Here is a 17,617-nt window from a genome sequence, read left to right as displayed (position 1 = left end):
AATAAAACAAAAACGAAACTGATAAATGTCATTAAACGGAATTAAGAATGCATATGAACAAAAATTATTGGATAAATACATGTTCAGCAAATTTTTTACTCGCCGTGATTTCAAAATTCGATGACGTTTACTGAAACAATTAAGAAGATGTCAAAAAACACGGTGCATCGTTAACGTATATACAAACTAAAATATTTCAGAATTTTATTTAGGTGAGTTAAAAGTCATTCGAACTTTGTTCCACACAGTAGAAAGCCTCCAACATACGAATGTGTCTTAATATATGTACTTATGTATATGTAATAAAAAAGGTAGTTTTATTTATCGGATGTTCCTTATGCGACGACTGTTTGTTTGATGACAAGGATATTTTGTCTTGTCCTCGTTCACTGCCAGACCCATTTGCTTTGCTTCCTTGTCCAGTCTGGAGAAAGCAGAACTAACGGCGCGGGTGTTGAGGCCGATGATATTAATATCATCGGTATACGCCGGCAGCTGTACACTCTTATAAAATATTGTACTTGCTCGATTAAGTTCTGCAGCTCGAATCATTTTCTCCAGCAGCAGGTTGAAGAAGTCGCACGAAAGGAAGTCGCCTTGTCTGAAACCTCGTTTGGTACAACAGTCGGTAAATTAAGCCTTCACGAGAAAACATCCCCAAATGGGTTGAAGCTGATCGACTTCGCCGGGGCCCGAAATATGGTTATCTGTAGTACTAGACTCCAGCATAAACAATTTTTCAATCTACCAAGGAGGTGAGAAGGAGTAACCGATGCTCAGAGCATACTAAAATTATGGAGAGAAAACTTTTCTATCCAGCTCAAGGGCAGTGAAAACATAATGCAAGGAGAAGGCGAACCCGATTCCCCAATCGATGACGGTGAAACAGATGTTCCATTGCCCGACCATGAAGAAGTACGAATAGCAGTTACCCGTCTGAAGAACAACAAAGCGGCGGGGGTCGATGGATTGCCGGCCGAGCTATTCAAACACGGCGGCGAAGAACTGATAAGGAGCATGCATCAGCTTCTTCATAAAATATGGTCGGAAAAAAGCTTGCCTAACGATTGGAATTTAAGTGTGCTCTGCCCAATCCACAAAAAGGGAGACCACACATTCTGTGCCAACTGCCTAAACATCGCATATAAGGTTCTATCGAGCATATTGTGTGAAAGATTAAAGCCCACCGTCAAAAATCTAATTGGACCTTATCAGTGTGGCTTTAGACCTGGGAAATCAACGACCGACCAGATATTCACCACGCGCCATGTCTTGGAAAAGACCCGTGGAAAGAGGATCGACATACACCATCTCGTCGTCGATTTTAAAGCTGCTGTTGACAGCACAAAAAGGAGCTGTCTTAATTCCGCGAAGTCTGAATTTGGTATCCCCGAAAAACGAATACGGTTGTGTAAACTCACGTTGAGCATCACTAAAAGCTCCGTCAGGATCGGGTATGACCTTTCCGAACCATTCGATACCGAGCGAGGCTTCAGACAAGACGACACCCTATCGTGCGACTTCTTCCATCTGCTGCTGGAGAAAATAATTCGAGCTGCAGAACTAAATAGGCAAAGTACTATCTTCTATAAGAGCGTACAACTGCTGGCGTATGCCAATGATATTGATGTCATTGGCCTCAGCAACCCCGCCGTTAGTTCTGATTTTTCCTGACTAGATAAAGAAGCAAAACAAATGGGTCTGGTAGTGAATGAGGGCAAGATGAAATATCTCCTGTCTTCAAACAAACAGTCGTCGCACTCGCAACTAGGCTCCCACGTTACTATTGCAAGTCATAACATCGAAGTTGGGGATAATTTCGTTTATCTGGGAACCAGTATCAACATCAACAATAATGTCAGCCTCGTAATCCAACGCAGTATAATCTTGCCAACAGGTGCTTCTTCGGACTGAGTAGCCAATTAAGAAGTAAAGTCCTCTCTCGACGAACAAAAACCAAACTGTATAAGTCACTCATTATTCCCGTCCTTCTGTATGGTGCAGAGGCATGGACGATGACAACATCTGATGAGTCGACGTTACGAGTTTTCGGGAGAAAGGTTCTACGAAAGATTTATGGTCTTTGCGTGTTGACCACGGGGAATATCGGATTCGATGGAACGATAAGCTGTGGGAGATATACGAAGACATTGACATAGTTCAGCGAATTAAGAGACAGCGGCTGCGCTGGGGAGGTCATGTCGTACGTGTGGACGAAAACATTCGAGCTCTGACACAATGTCCGCCGAGGGAAGCAGAGCAAGAGGAAGACCTCCAGTCCGTTGGAAAGACCAGGTGGAGAAGGATTTGGTTCCGCTAAGTATTTCCAATTGGCGCCACTTTGCGAAAAGAAGGAATGACTGGCGCGTTGTTGTTAACTCGGCTATAACCGCGTAAGCAGTGTCTCCCCCAGTAAAGAAGAGAAGAAGAAGTTGTCAGACAATGAATATCCTTATAATTAGTTTATTGAGTTTAGGCGAATATATGGATATTTTTGGCTAGAGAGCTTTTCCATGTTTCTTGTTTGCTAAATTTTTCTTAATACAGTAACAAATGTTTAGTTTCAAAATCAGATATAATCAAAGAAAAGGAACTTTAGTCCAAAATACATATTTTAAATTAATTTATTTGTTGAGTAAGATCGTGAAGTTAGTTTGGTTTATATTTGGGAAAGCATAATGATAGCTGCCGTCTAAGAAAGCATGCTAAACAGTAGCTCAGATGTTCTGAGTTGTACAGGATTTAACGTTTTCCCCGGCTATATTTTGCCTCGGGTTGTTACTTCTCGGGGAGAACCTTTTGAAAATTTTCTTTAATATGACTAATAATTTGAAACCTTGCAATATCTCTGGCGGTGGAATATGCTTTGAAGTCAAACCCCCTGTTTAATCCGAGGAGATATGTGGAAGTTCAATTCGTAGGACATGCCTTCTCGAACCCGATTAGCAGCAACTTATATAGCATCATTTAGTGATCCATCGCCATCGCCCCAGTCGACATAAACATACTGATGCTAAAGAATCTAGGCTCGTTGGGAGTAAAATATCTCACCAAGGTTCTCGATACGTCTCTGTACTCTTCACAAAATCGATATGTAGAAAATCTACAAGAGTGGTTTCCAAGTAAATAGAGTTTGAGGACTTACTAGTCCCGAAATTAAGATGTTTGTTAATGAACCACAGAAAACCAATTAATGGACGAGACATCCTTAAAGTGCACAGACAACATCTAGATAACTTGTGGCGTTACTCAAAAATCATGGACTTGCCGTGGAGGGGTTTTCTGGAAGCAGCAGGACGCAGAAGAAGATGTTTAAGACTGGTCAGAACACTACATCCCGGACAATAGTAGGATATCTTTTTATGTCTCTCAACAAACACCAACACAACGAGGGCCGTATGTTTGCAATTAAAGAACCTCGTTGGAGGGAAGGTATCTCACAAAAACATCAATAAAACATTTGTTCAATTCGTCGATGACATAGAACACTTTACCGACCAAACTATGGACGCACAATGGAGGTCATAGAATTCCGCCCTTTGCAGAAGAAGTCACCATCGGCAAAATCATTCTGAATGCTGCATCAGATTAAAATCTTAACATATCCAAAATTGATCTCGGCATGCTAAGCGTATGTCCTCCATGCAGTCCTCGCATGACTCAAACTTTCTTCTGGCATGCTTCTTGAAACTATGGTTCAAGCCTAATCACACAGCAAGTTCCATGGACATTCCGTTTGGTAATTGCAAAGACAATTCACTTGCACTGAGGCCTTAAATCGCATGATCTTGGCGGCCATATGACTGGGCCATTTTTCGACATTAGTTTCAAATATAATATCTATTAAATAAAATAATCTATTAATACATCCAATAAAAAATATTTTAAAGTTAAAGCCCTTTGTTTAAAACTTGTTATCAGAAAAACGATATATTTCAATCAGATTACCTCAGCTGTGAGAAAATATTGAAAATCATATCAGTATTGTGTTATTTGTTTCTTTTGTGTCTATAACAAGGTCCATTGCTATGTATTGTAATTTTACTGTCCTAATGTTCATGTATATACTATAACAAGTAAGGAAGGGCTAAGTTCGGGTGTCACATTTAATTCTCTCGCATGATAAAGTGATAATCGAGATTTCATTATCCGTCATTTACATATTTTTTTATTTTGCTGTAAAATTAATAAGATTAGTAGTTCCTGAGATATAGTTTTTGGTCCATAAGTGGACGACGCCACGCCCATATTCAATTTAAAAAAAAAGCCTGGGTGCAGCTTCCTTCTTCCGTAAAATTTAGGGTTTCTGACGTTTTTTGTTAGTCGGTTAACGCACTTTTAGTGATTTTCAACACAACCTTTGTATGGGAGGCGGGCGTAGTTATTATCCGATTTCTATTTTTGATTCCGATTTTCATTTTTGAACTGTATATGAAAATGCCTGAAGGAAACGGCTCTATAGAGATTGGTTGACATAGCTATAGTAGTTTCCGAGATATGTCCAAAAAACTTAGTAGGGGGCGGGGCCCACTTTTCCAAAAAAATTAAGTCCAAATATGCCCCTCTCTAATGCGATTCTTTGTGCCAAATTTCACTTTAATATCTTTATTTATGGCTTAGTTATGAAACTTTATAGATTTTCGGTTTTCGCCATTTTGTGGGCGTGGCATTGGGCCGATTTTGCTTATCTTCGAACTTAACCTTCTTATGGAGCCAAGTTTCATCATGATGTCTCAATTTTTACTCAAGTTACAGCTTGCACGCACGGACAGACAGACATCCGGATTTCAACTCTACTCGTAACCCTTTATCTGACTCTTTTAGTTTTAGAACTTACAAACAACTGTTATGTGAACAAAACTATAATACTCTCCTTAGCAACTTTGTTGCGAGAGTATAAAAATGTTTGTTTCAGTAACTCCAGTTCGTGTTCGGGAACATGTTTTGTGTTCTTGTTCGTTTACTTCGCTGCTACGTAATTGGGCATTTCTCTTCATTTAAATGATTGCAATTGCGCTCAGTTCCAAATAAACAGTAATACCATGTTCCGAGCAAAAATTTGAAATGAGTCCATTACATTTAATCTGTTCACTAATCTTTCCTTTACGCGTTGGCCACGGCGAATATCGCTTTCGATGGAACGATGAGCTGTATGAGATATACGACGACATCGACATAGTTCAGCGAATTAAAAGACAGCGGCTACACTGACTAGGTCATGTCGGCCTAATGGACGAAAACATTCCAGCTTTGAAAGTATTCGACGCCGTACCCGCCGGGGGAAGCAGAGGAAGAGGAAGACCTCCACTCTGTTGGAAGGACGAGGTGAACCACACCAGTAAATAAGAAGAAGAATCTAGATTGTCCTGACTGCCGTTGGAAATTTATAAAACAGATTATTTTGACACTAAAAAATGTACATCGTTTGATATTTATTAAAAGAAAACATTGTAGTGTCGTACTTTGCTATAAAAGTCGTCTTGTTTGAAATATTTTCCATTTAATTGAAAAAATGGCCGCATTTTTCGATTTGGGAAGTCGATTGCATGAAGAATTCAAATGCATTCTTTAATTTATTTATTTGATAATATTTATTTCTTTGTGATGTCCAAATCAACTGTGATAATGTGATACATTTCCCTTCGGACAAACAGATGGCAAGTCGCAAAGGGAAACTTCACGTAGATTAGATTCAAATCACCTCGGTGACGCGATTTTCAAGTGTAATTTTTTAAGGGCGAATTCTTGCTAAATCCAGTATATTAGTGAGATAATCTACTCAACAGACCAATACTATGTTCCCACCAAAAATTTTAAGTGATTAGATTACATTTAATCTCTTCACTAATTTCAGCGTTTTCACTGCCGTTGGACAGATGTTTTTGCCATTCAAGAATTCACATCGCCATATAATGAAAATAATGGAAGCATTTTTTTATTTGGGAAGTCGATTTTCAGGTGAATACAGATCCATTGCTTTTAATTCATTTGTTTACATTTTTTTCTTGATGCAGTGTTTAAATCAGCTGTGATAATGTAATAGATTTCCAAAGCTGACAAGTAGATGGCGCAAAATCAGAGTTGCACCGAGAGACTTAGAGTGGATCAGTTTCAAATAACTTCGATGAAGTGAATGTTATTATATAATACAATATGTAAATATGTATAATTTATAAATCATTTAAAAAAGGTGTATAAGAATATGCATAATATATAAATCTTTTAAAAAAGGTGAATAAGAATAAAAATTAGCCAATGAAAAATAATTTTGTGCTCGTTAATGAGGAGTACAACAGCATGAGAAATTAATATGAAAGATGCAAATAAATGCAGAAAATTGACAGACGTAAAAATTTAATATATTATAAAATATCATTTTGTTGGTCGCAGAAAATTGCACAACATGTGTATAATTATCTATTTGAATTACATTGTTTTTTGTCTAAGTCGATATTTCTCAATTTAGCTGCAATTATTTTTTATAAATTTTAAACCTGCGCTCCTATATACGATAGTTTTGTAGTTAGTAAATACTCATATTTTTGTAAGATATCTCAACTTCTGAAGTTTAAACTAAGTAAGAAACTGTCATTTGAAAATTTAATTTTAAACTTTGCCATGGAAATATTGCAATGTGTTATCAAAATAATAGAAATCTTAGCACCATATTGTATAGACAACATAACTAAGGCTAAAAAACATTCTACGTAACTTAAACGCTATCTCATATTTTCAGAAAAAGTTTACTTAAATCCATATTTTCAATAACAAAATCTTCAGTAGCTATATAGTAGTATAAAACTATCTGTAGGGTTCTTGTAGAACCCCCAAAGGTGATCTAGTCACCGATGTCCAGAGCATACTTAGATTATGGAGGGAACACTTCTCCAGCCTGCTGAATGGCAGTGAACGCACAACACCAGGAGAAGGCGAACCCGATTCCCCAATCGATGACGATGGAGCAGACGTTCCATTACCCGACCATGAAGAAGTTCGAATAGCAATTTCCCGCCTGAGCCGAGCTATTCAAACACGGCGGCGAAGAACTGATAAGGAGCATGCATCAGCTTCTTTGTAAAATATGGTCGGACGAAAGCATGCCCAACGATTGGAATTTAAGTGTGCTATGCCCAATCCATAAAAAAAGAGACCCCACAATCTGCGCCAACTACCGTGGGATTAGCCTCCTCAACATCGCTTATAAGGTTCTATCGAGCGTATTGTGTGAAAGATTAAAGTCCACCGTCAACAAACTGATTGGACCTTATCAGTGTGGCTTTAGACCTGAAAAATCAACAACCGACCAAATATTCGCCATGCGCCAAATCTTGGAAAAGACGCGTGAAAAGAAAAATCGACACACACCACCTCTTCGTCAATTTCAAAGCTACTTTCGGCAGCACGAAAAGGAGCTGCTTTTAAGCCGCGATGTCTGAATTTCGTATCCCCGCAAAACGAATACGGCTGTGTAAACTGACGTTGAGTAACACGAAAAGCTCCGTCAGAATCGGGAAGGACCTCTCCGAGCCGTTCGATACCAAACGAGGTTTCAGACAAGGTGATTCCCTATCGTGCGATTTCTTCAACCTCCTTCTGGAGAGAATAGTTCGAGCTGCAGAACTAAATAGAGAAGGTACCATCTTTTATAAGAGTGTACAGCTGCTGGCGTATGCCGATGATATTGATATCATCGGCCTCAACACCCGCGCCGTTAGTTCTGCTTTCTCCTGACTGGACAAGGAAGCAAAAGAAATGGGTCTGGCAGTGAACGAGGGCAAGACGAAATATCTCAAACAAACAGTCATCACACTCGCGACTTGGCACTCACGTCACTGTTGACAGTCATAACTTTGAAGTTGTAAATAATTTCGTCTATCTTGGAACCAGCGTAAACACCACCAACAATGTCAGCCTAGAAATCCAACGCAGGATAAATCTTGCCAACAGGTGCTACTTCGGACTGAGTAGGCAATTGAGAAGCAAAGTCCTCTCTCGACAAACAAAAACCAAACTTCATAAGTCACTCATAATTCCCGTCCTGCTATATGGTGCAGAGGCTTGGACGATGTCAACAACTGATGAGTCGACGTTGCGAGTTTTCGAGAGAAAAGTTCTGCGAAAGATTTATGGTCCTTTGCGCGTTGACCACGGCGAATATCGCATTCGATGGAACGATTAGATGTACGAGATATACGACGACATTGACATAGTTCAGCGAATTAAAAGACAGCGGCCACGCTGGCTAGGTCATGTTGTCCGTCTGGACGAAAACACTCCAGCTCTGAAAGTATTCGGCACAGTACCCGCCGGGTTAAGCAGAGGAAGAGGAAGACTTCCACTCCGTTGGAAGGACCAGGTGGAGAAGGACCTGGCTACGCTTGGAATATCGAAGTTAACTCGGCTATAATCGCGTAAGCAGTGTCTACGCCAATTAATATAATATTAGCCAGTTTCCGTAAAAGTCCTTACAACCATGTATGGTTTTGGAAACTGGATCAGTGTCTTTAAAAATATAATCTAAATATTTGTTTTAATTTTCTTTTTGGGTGCATTGCTACCGTTTATTCATTAACTTCAATAATTTTGTTTTATAAGTGGATTCAGCTGCAACCGATAAAAATTCAGCAAAATCAAACTTTTCTATGCGCGCAGAAAGCGAGTGGAGAGAGAAACAACGCCACAACACAACTACCATAGGCTAACCTTTTCCCAGTACAACATGGTAAATGAAAAAACAACCGATTTCATGTAGTGCAGCAAAATAAAAAAAAGAAGATAAAGGGATGTCCAGCTTATTCCCGTGTGAGAGTGCCTCAAGATTAGCGTTTTTTATAACATTTTCCATTTTAGCCAGATCGAACAAAATAATAATTTTTGTGCATTTAAATTAAAGCACCCAAAATTTGTTAAAATTGAAAATTACTATATAGTGGTCATTTAATATATGGAAAAACGATTTAAGTATGTTATGTTATACTAAAACAACTGACTTTTAAATATCCAACAATTAATAATGGCATTAAGCTCTCAACTAGAAAAAGTTTTTAATAATTTTCCATTGAAAATTAATACTATGATGCATCACAAGACAAAACATTTCATCAAATACATTTATATTTCGTGTTTTCTTTAATTATGGTTGTTTCACATTTTATGTAAGGGTCTAGAGCGAGGCAACAAATTTTTTGGTTAAGATTTCAATCTGGCCATCCCACGTTTCCAATTGTTAAACGTCAAAACAGCTGTCAGCTGTCAAAGTTCAGGAGCTTTTGACGTTTAGCAATTGCTCTCTCACTTCCAATAGGAGATGAGTTAGGCATCTCTTTATCTCTGTTAAAACAATGGATACTCGTACTATGAGTTTTCGAACAACTGAGGCCAAAACACTCATAACACAGGTCCACAAAAAATCGTTGGGAGGTTCCTTTACCCAAACCTGGTGTATTATATGTTTTTAGGGTGGCTCATCTCCAATCCGAATTCCGTTTTGTCAAATACCGTCATGATTTTTTTCTAACCTCAAAAATTATGGCGGATTTTGAGTTTTAAATTTGCCTCAAACTGTACTGAACCGTTTTTGGGGTCATTGACTTGAACTTAGATTCTAAAAATTCGGATTGGCGGAACCAATATGGCGAAAGAAAAATTAAAAATTGGTCGGATGCGATTGAAACTTGTTACTCGGGGGCTTTTGGGGGTCGATTATTACGAATCAGTGAGCAAAGGAGTTATTCCGTAAACCGGCGAAGTCAATGGATCCTCATGGAGAGTCGCTGTGGGCTTTACTATTCGTGAACCTATAAAGTTACGCGGCAAGTTCTGTATAAATTATAATTAATGTCAATTAGCATTGACACGTTCCGTGTAATGTATAACATATGTGCAGTGCACATTGTGCACATAACGTAGTGTCTATTATATAGATTATATAGTAGACCACCTTCACGACGCCATGACAGACACATGAAAGGAAGTATGATCCAGGGAGTAGGAACCCCAGTTTGCAATAAGGAAATAGATAATTTCTGTTTCATTTGTGGAAAATATGTTGTTCAGAAATAACGAAAAAACAATTATACTTAAATAAAGATACACGGAATTTTTCAGTATAGATGCTCAAGGATTGGACATAAAAAACGAACGTTTGCTTCTCCAATTATCTGGGGTAAACCAAAAAAAAATCATTGAGCAACAATAGCAATCATTTCTGTTTAACGAGTACTTTTGGGCACAACTCAAACACATAATATTCCTTCTTTTACGCTTCTGACGAATCAGTGAGTATTATTTCTACTGACGAAGTTCAAGTTCCTGTTGACACTAAGGAAATAGATGTGAATGATTAAATATCAAAATACTCAGGTTATGAGACTAGTAATAATAATAAATCCTGGTGGTTCAGAAAATATTTCATAGATATCAACAATTTAGCTTACTACGGATACTGCGATATTGATGGATTAATAAACGATTAGGATATTTCATATGAAGCTAATGACTGCCACATATTTGTTGATTCTTCAACATGATGTTTAAAAGCAGTCTTGCTACACAATGGTAACCAATATGCTTCTTTACTAGTTGCTCAATCAATAGTAGAAAAGAGGAATACTGAAACCTCGAATTTTTACACGAAAAACTTAACACTAGAACTACCACACCTTTGTCGAAGCTATTTCTACCAAAACCAGTCAAAATTACTGGTCTTTAAAAAATACGTAATAGTAAAGCTTATATAATAGTTTATTTTATTGTTACAAGATTGGTTGCTTACAAAAGGAATTTTGTGCTGTGTAGTACGTGGGGCCATGATCCCTAAATGAATATTCTTAAATTTCATCACTTAAACAATAATAAGAATAATAAGTATAATAAAGAAAATATGATTTGGTTTAAAAAAATTAAAATAAATTCTCATATTAAATTTAAGTTAATTTTATAGTACAAGGTAAATTATTTGGTATATTTATAATTTGTCACATTTCCTACAAACATAGATTTTCTTTTGAGTGCATTTTCCGCATACAAAATTTTTACAGATATTACAAATGGTGCTAGTTTTATTATTATTACAGTACCCAATTTGACACCATTTGCGTGAACAAAGTTGTAGGTACAATAGTTTTTCGTGATTCCATTCCAGGTTTAACATTTTTCTCGGTATTTTCAATGGCAAGTTCATCTGCTAATTGAAAAAGAAAATCTTTTTTGGATATCTTTTCACCTGTTGTTTCTCTAAATAAGATCCAGGCATTTATGCCCGCAAAGTCTAAAATATTAAAAAATACTTGGAGTGGCCATCTTCTTGATCCTGATTTTACACTATATTTCTTTGCCATTTGGTCTGTAATATCTACGCCAAACTTAGTTTTACTATAAAACTCAACTGTTCCAGGTAATAGCTTGTTACTTTTATGAACTTTGACGGATTTATGATTCGAACTCAATATGCAAACTTTTTCTTCGGTTTACTTTTATAGATTGTAAGAACGCATCCACTTGATTTATACAGTAATGAAGAAAGACGAACCATAGTATCCATCTTTGTTTTAAAAATTTTAGGCATTTCCCTTTTGCTTCCGCGTATAGTGCCACCCAATGTTGTTTTTTTGGCCAGCAATTTAGATGCCAGCGGTAAGCTTGTGAAAAAGTTGTCGGTATTTCTTCCCTTCATAGTGAATGGTTCGATAAGTTGTAGCACAACAGATTCACTCAGAGGCTGTGATCTTACTCGTGTCTCATCTTTTCATAAATGAGGAAACCCATTCACAATATACTTAGTTTGAACATCAGATGCTAGCCAAAATTGTATCCCAAACTTGTCGTGTTATTCGGCAAATATTGGGTGAATCTGCATCTGGCTTTTGTTGACAAGAGTTGTTCATCTATTGTAATATTTTGTCATGGTTTGTAGCATTGCATACTATTTTTGATGAATCTATCCCATACTTCTGATACTAAAGCAAATTTATCGCTTTGAAGACGTTGACTTCTCTCACTTTTTTTATCAAAGCGAATAAATCTCAATATTTCCGTAAAATCATTTCTACTCATGGTGTTTGCAAAGAAGTTTGGTCCCCATTTTTCGTTCCATAGCTATGAAACTTTTAAATTTTTTGCTTCGTATGCTCCCCGTCCATATAAAACTCCAAAGAAAGCTTTCAATTTTGTTGCTGTTAGGTTCCATTTTTTACCCAAGACTCGAGATGCTTCTAATTCTTCATGTACTTTTATTTTCATCTTCAGAACAAGAACGCACTTGAATACATCTTATTTTACGAGAATTCAAAATATTTTCAAATTCACTGTCACTTTCTGAGGAGTCCTGAATATTTTCTTCGTCCAAAACCTCATTGTCACAATTTTCACTCACAAAAATTTCTTCTTGGGTACCGCATACTTCATTTTCAATTTCTTGATAACTGTCATAAAGTTCATCATCTTCAATATCAGAGAATTCCATTGCTATATCGTTCAGATTTTCCAAAATTTCAGATATTTTTAAAAGTTTTGTCATTTTCAGGGCTTATAAAATTAAAATATCAAATAATGCTTACATAAAGATTATATTTGTAATAATTTTCCTCACCTTATACTACATGAAAAAATGCCGTGTATTATAAATTATATAACTATTCTATATCATAACACATTCAACGTCTCCAGATTTAAATGAACGACTAAATATATTTTCGAAAATGTTGGCACGAATGCATTAGGTTTTGCATTAGAATTACGACCGATCAAGATTTTTCCTGATAATTATCATCATCATACTGAATGACACAAAATTTTAAGAAATTCTAAAAAGTTCTAAGAAACACTCTGTAGTTATACAAAACGAGTAATCTTGTTGATTCGTGATCGGTAAGCAAATCGCAGCATGATTTTACATATGTATGTGTCAACTGCAAGCAGTCATTTTGACTGGTGCTGGTATAAGTACTCATGATTCGAAATTATTTTGTATTCGTTGAATAAGAGAAAAATTGCTATTTATAATACTATTTCTTAAGTTATCGCTGGAAAAGTCAGACATTGTTGTGAGAAAAAAAATGTAACATGAAGGAGAAATTATATGACTGGTGTGGTAGTTCTAGTGTTAAATATGATAAACACAGATGGCACTTGTGTGGTGAATTAAAGATAACGACAATTATGTGAGTGGGGTAGTCAAGCCCACGGCAAGCATTATGTGCAAAAAGATTGGAGGCTTATGAAAACTTTAGCTCCAGGTTCTAAAAATGTCATAAAAAAGAGCCGAATGCCAGAATGTATATCAATTTTTTCACTACTCCATATAAAATTGGGTCTTGTAAAACAATTGAATGAAGCAATAAGAAATACGGAACGCAAATCTTTTAAGTACCTCTTCGAAAAAATTTCCAAATTGTCAGAAGCGAAAGTAAAAGAAAGCATTTTGAATGGGCCACAGACACTGAATTTCAAGAAAGAAAGACTACGGTGGAGAAAATAGCATGGAGAAGTTTTTGATGAAGAAGCTAATTAAACAAGTATTGTTTACCAAAAGGTAAAAAGTTTTCAAGCATTGGAATGCGTAATGAATTACATTACCTTTATTCACATTTGAATATTTTCCTGAAAATGGGTGACTAGGGAAGAGCAGGGCGAAAGAATGCAGTAGGATTTAAGAGATTGAAAAGGGGAAACGAGAAGAGAAAAGCACTAAGAAATGATCTAAAAGAAGTCGTTATAACTGAGTCAAGGCATATAATTATACTCTTGCAACCATTTCCTACAAAGTATAGTTTTGTTCACCTAACGGTTGTACGTATCATCTAAAACTAAGCGAGATAGATATAGGGTTATATTATATAGGGATAGTATATACATACATATATGTACATATATATAAATGAACAGAATAACGAGAAAAGTCCATCCGTGCAAGCTGCAGTTTGAGTAAAATTGAGATGAAATTTGGTATGTGGGTTCCTTAGTAAAAATAAAAGTTCGTAGATGGGCATAATCGGACCACTGCCACGCCCACAAATCGCAATTAACTGAAAACATATAAAGTGCCATAACTAAGCAATAAATTAAGATATAAAGCTGTAATTATGCTACAGAGGATTCCAGCAGCAAGGGGCACCTGTGAGCAAAATTTCTTGAAAAGGTGGGCTTGGCCCCGCTCTGTAACAAGTTTAATATCTATCTATCTATCTATATAAATAAAAATGAATTGTTGTTCGTTAGTCTGATTAAAACTCGAGAACGACTGGACCGATTGAGCTGATTTTGGTTTTAAAATGTTTGTCGTAGTCCAGGGTAGGTCTAAACGTTGAGCAAAAAACAAAAACAATAACAAAAACAATAATAAAAAGAATAAAAAAACTTACATCTATATATATGAAAGAAAGTTGTTGTTAGTTACACCATTTATAACTGAAGAACGGCTAAGCCGATTTGGCTGAAAATTGGATGGGAGGTAGCTTAGTACCAGGGTAAGGACATAGGATACCTTTTATCTCTTTATGTGAAAATTTAATACAACTCATAAATACAAAAATTATGTTTGAAATAATAAGCATTTTTTCAAAAGTTGAATATTTCATTTCTTCAAAAAGAAAAAACAATAACAAAAACAATAACAAAAACAATAATAAGAACAATAAAAAAACCTCACATCTATACATATAAAAGAAAGTTGTTGTTAATTACACCATTTATAACTAGAATACATAGGATACCTTCTATCTCTTTATGGCAAAATTTAATACAACTCATAAATACAAAAATTATATTTTAAATCATAAGCATTTTTTCAAAATTCATGTTTGTAGGAATTATTTGAATATATGTGTACAATTTTAAACAGAATCTTCTTCAAAAATAATACAATTGCTAAATATTTGGAATAGAAGAAAAGAACTGCAACCAACTACGCAGTGAAATGGAGTATAACTGGCTCAGTAATCAGTCGTTGAGTATGTAATATACCACGTACATCCCAAAAGACTGATGTCATAACTTTTTCAGCCGCCTTTTTCGTTTCCACGCCTGAGGAGTCCACTAGAATGACTGTCGATTGGGCTCCAGTGGGAAATGATGGAGCTATGTTTCTATCACTGACGAAAAATTTCGGTTTTATTACGATTAAAGAGCACTCAAATACTTCTCAGAATCAGTTATTCGTTGTTTTGGTTGGATTACGAACTTGCGAGGCACCCACTTTGCACAGTGCTTTCGCCACTTTAAGCTTAGCAAATATCTTTTCATCGGTGGATTACCTTAAGCCCAAAATCAACAGTATTTTCCCCAAAAAAAGCAGTGCTTTATTAACACACGAAATGCTTTATGATCCATTTTTTGTAAACTAACACAAGTAGTTTTACGAAAATGCTATATCTCATTAACAAATAGTTATAATCCAACTAATAGAAATCATATAGATGGTATATCAGCCACAGTGAAGCGTGGACGGGTCCTCTAGTATTATATATCAACCACTTAACCTACAACAATCAAATTCTTTCTGTGTAAAAATCTTATGAAAACTTCTACCGACAGTGCGAAAATGGATTAAATCGGAGGATAACCTCGCTTATAAGGGTATTGGTTAAAACTACTAAAAGCGCGATAAATCAATAACTAAATACGCCAGCCATTAAATTTTACCACCGAGATGGTATGAGGGAATCTTATGGGAGCTGGTCTGAACGATGGGCGTAGCACTTTTTGGTGAAAACCTCTATCTCGGGACTTGGCCAGCCTATTTCGTACGTACGTATTTGGTACGTGACATTCTTCTTTCATCCTTATATCACTTTGTGAAAATGGACGAATTCGGGCAACAACCACGCCTATTTCCCATATAGCACAATATTAATATAACGGGATAAAACTTTGCACGAATAATGTCCTTAGTGTGTGCCACCTTATGACCAAAAATTGATTAAATCCAATAAAAACTGTTCAAGCCCCTAGGTACCGAATATCTAGACCCCGGTACCTATAGTTGACTTTTGATCGAAAATGTCGGTCAATGTGTGATATATTCAACTTAAATTAAAGGATTATCCTCCTCATATAATGGTTTGTCTGTATATTAAAAATGGGTTGAATCGGGTTAATATTTCCCTGAGCCCCCATATACCTAATATAAAGATTTTCGAACTTCCAGGTGACTTTATACCACATATATCGGTCAGTATGTGAGTTATCTCCATATACAAGGTGGTTTCCAAAATAAAAAGGACTTTTTGAATACAGCACCCCCTGGTGGTACCATCTATATCTCGATTGGTACATTAAAATCTGCTATCTTTATCGATTGTCCACGGAGAATTTTATGACATTTTATTGATTGGAAGTGAAGTTATTGCGTTTTAAGTGTCAGTATGTTTGTGTTATCGGTGCGAAAATGAGCTTCGAACAAAGAGCCAACATTAAATTTTGTTTTGAGATTGGTAAAACTTTTACCGAAACGTTTCAATTGATGAAGCAAGTTTATAACGATGATTGCCTATCCCGTAGCAGAGTGCACGAGTGGTTTCAACGTTTTCAAAGTGGTCGTGAGGACATAAATGACGATCAACATGTGAGCCAATCAAAATCTGTGATCACCGAAAATTCCATCGAAACTGTGCGAGAATTCATCAAAAATCAGCCGAAATCATCATTGAAATTCATGGAAATGGAATTGAACATCTCGAAAATATCAATTTATCGCATCTTGACCAAACATTTGGGCTTACGAAAGGTGTGTGCACGGTTTGTTCCGCACAAATTGACTAACGACTAAAATTTACTCAGAATCCAACATTCGAAGGACATCATTGTGACCGATTATTTGACAAAAATCACATTTTAACCATTAACCACTCCCCTGTATTCACCTGATATGGCACCGTGCGACTTCTTCCTTTTCGGAAAAATGCATTTGCCCATGAAAGGAAAGCGATATGCAGACGTAGAGGCCATTCAAAAGGCTTGCACCGGCATACTAGCGGCCATACCGGCCAACGAGCTAAAACACTCGTTCGACATGCTTTTGGACTGTGGAAAAGCTGTATTGAAGCAGAAGGAGACTATTTTGAATAAAATAAATTGATTTTGCCGAAAAAACCATTTGTTCTGTTATTTTAAGTCGTGTTTACTTCGGAATCCATCTTGTATAATGGAAATTATATGTGAGGTATCTCAAAGAAACCCAGGGAAATTTTTTTTAGTATGTGGCATGATAATATTATAGATAAGATATACTACATATAATATGTATACGGATTTTCGTTTTTCTAAGAAATCTTATGTATATGTCTGTCAGTATATGAGTTATATATAGTATATGTATTTATAAAATTGCTTGATCAGAAGCCTGCTACGTCCAGGGTATAGCTGAATGTAGGTACTTGCAATATAAAAGACGTCTTGATCATATATTGGATATTAATTTAGAATATCTTATATCCAATTCGTAATCAGAGACCCCAAAAAACCCCGAGTAGTTTCAAGGAAATTCGTCAATACTTAAAAATGTGTAAAAAGTTGTGTTCTTCTTCTTCTTTTTAATTGGCGCAGGTTTTTCTCCACCTGGTCCTTCCAACGGAGTGGAGGTCTTCCTCTGCTTCCCCCGGCGGGTACTGCGTCGAATACT

At 36.4% G+C, this 17,617-nt stretch overlaps 1 protein-coding gene across 11 annotated transcripts in view; it reads right to left on the bottom strand.

Moving 5' to 3' along the window:
* Positions 1-17,617, bottom strand: part of LOC126766081 (uncharacterized) — a 187,821-nt gene that overhangs the window by 18,612 nt on the left and 151,592 nt on the right. The gene's annotated exons all lie outside the window — the stretch shown is intronic.

This window comes from Bactrocera neohumeralis, unplaced genomic scaffold, assembly GCF_024586455.1.
Source record: "Bactrocera neohumeralis isolate Rockhampton unplaced genomic scaffold, APGP_CSIRO_Bneo_wtdbg2-racon-allhic-juicebox.fasta_v2 cluster11, whole genome shotgun sequence".
NCBI lineage: Eukaryota > Metazoa > Arthropoda > Insecta > Diptera > Tephritidae > Bactrocera > Bactrocera neohumeralis.
This window is presented reverse-complemented; position numbering and strand designations above follow the sequence as displayed.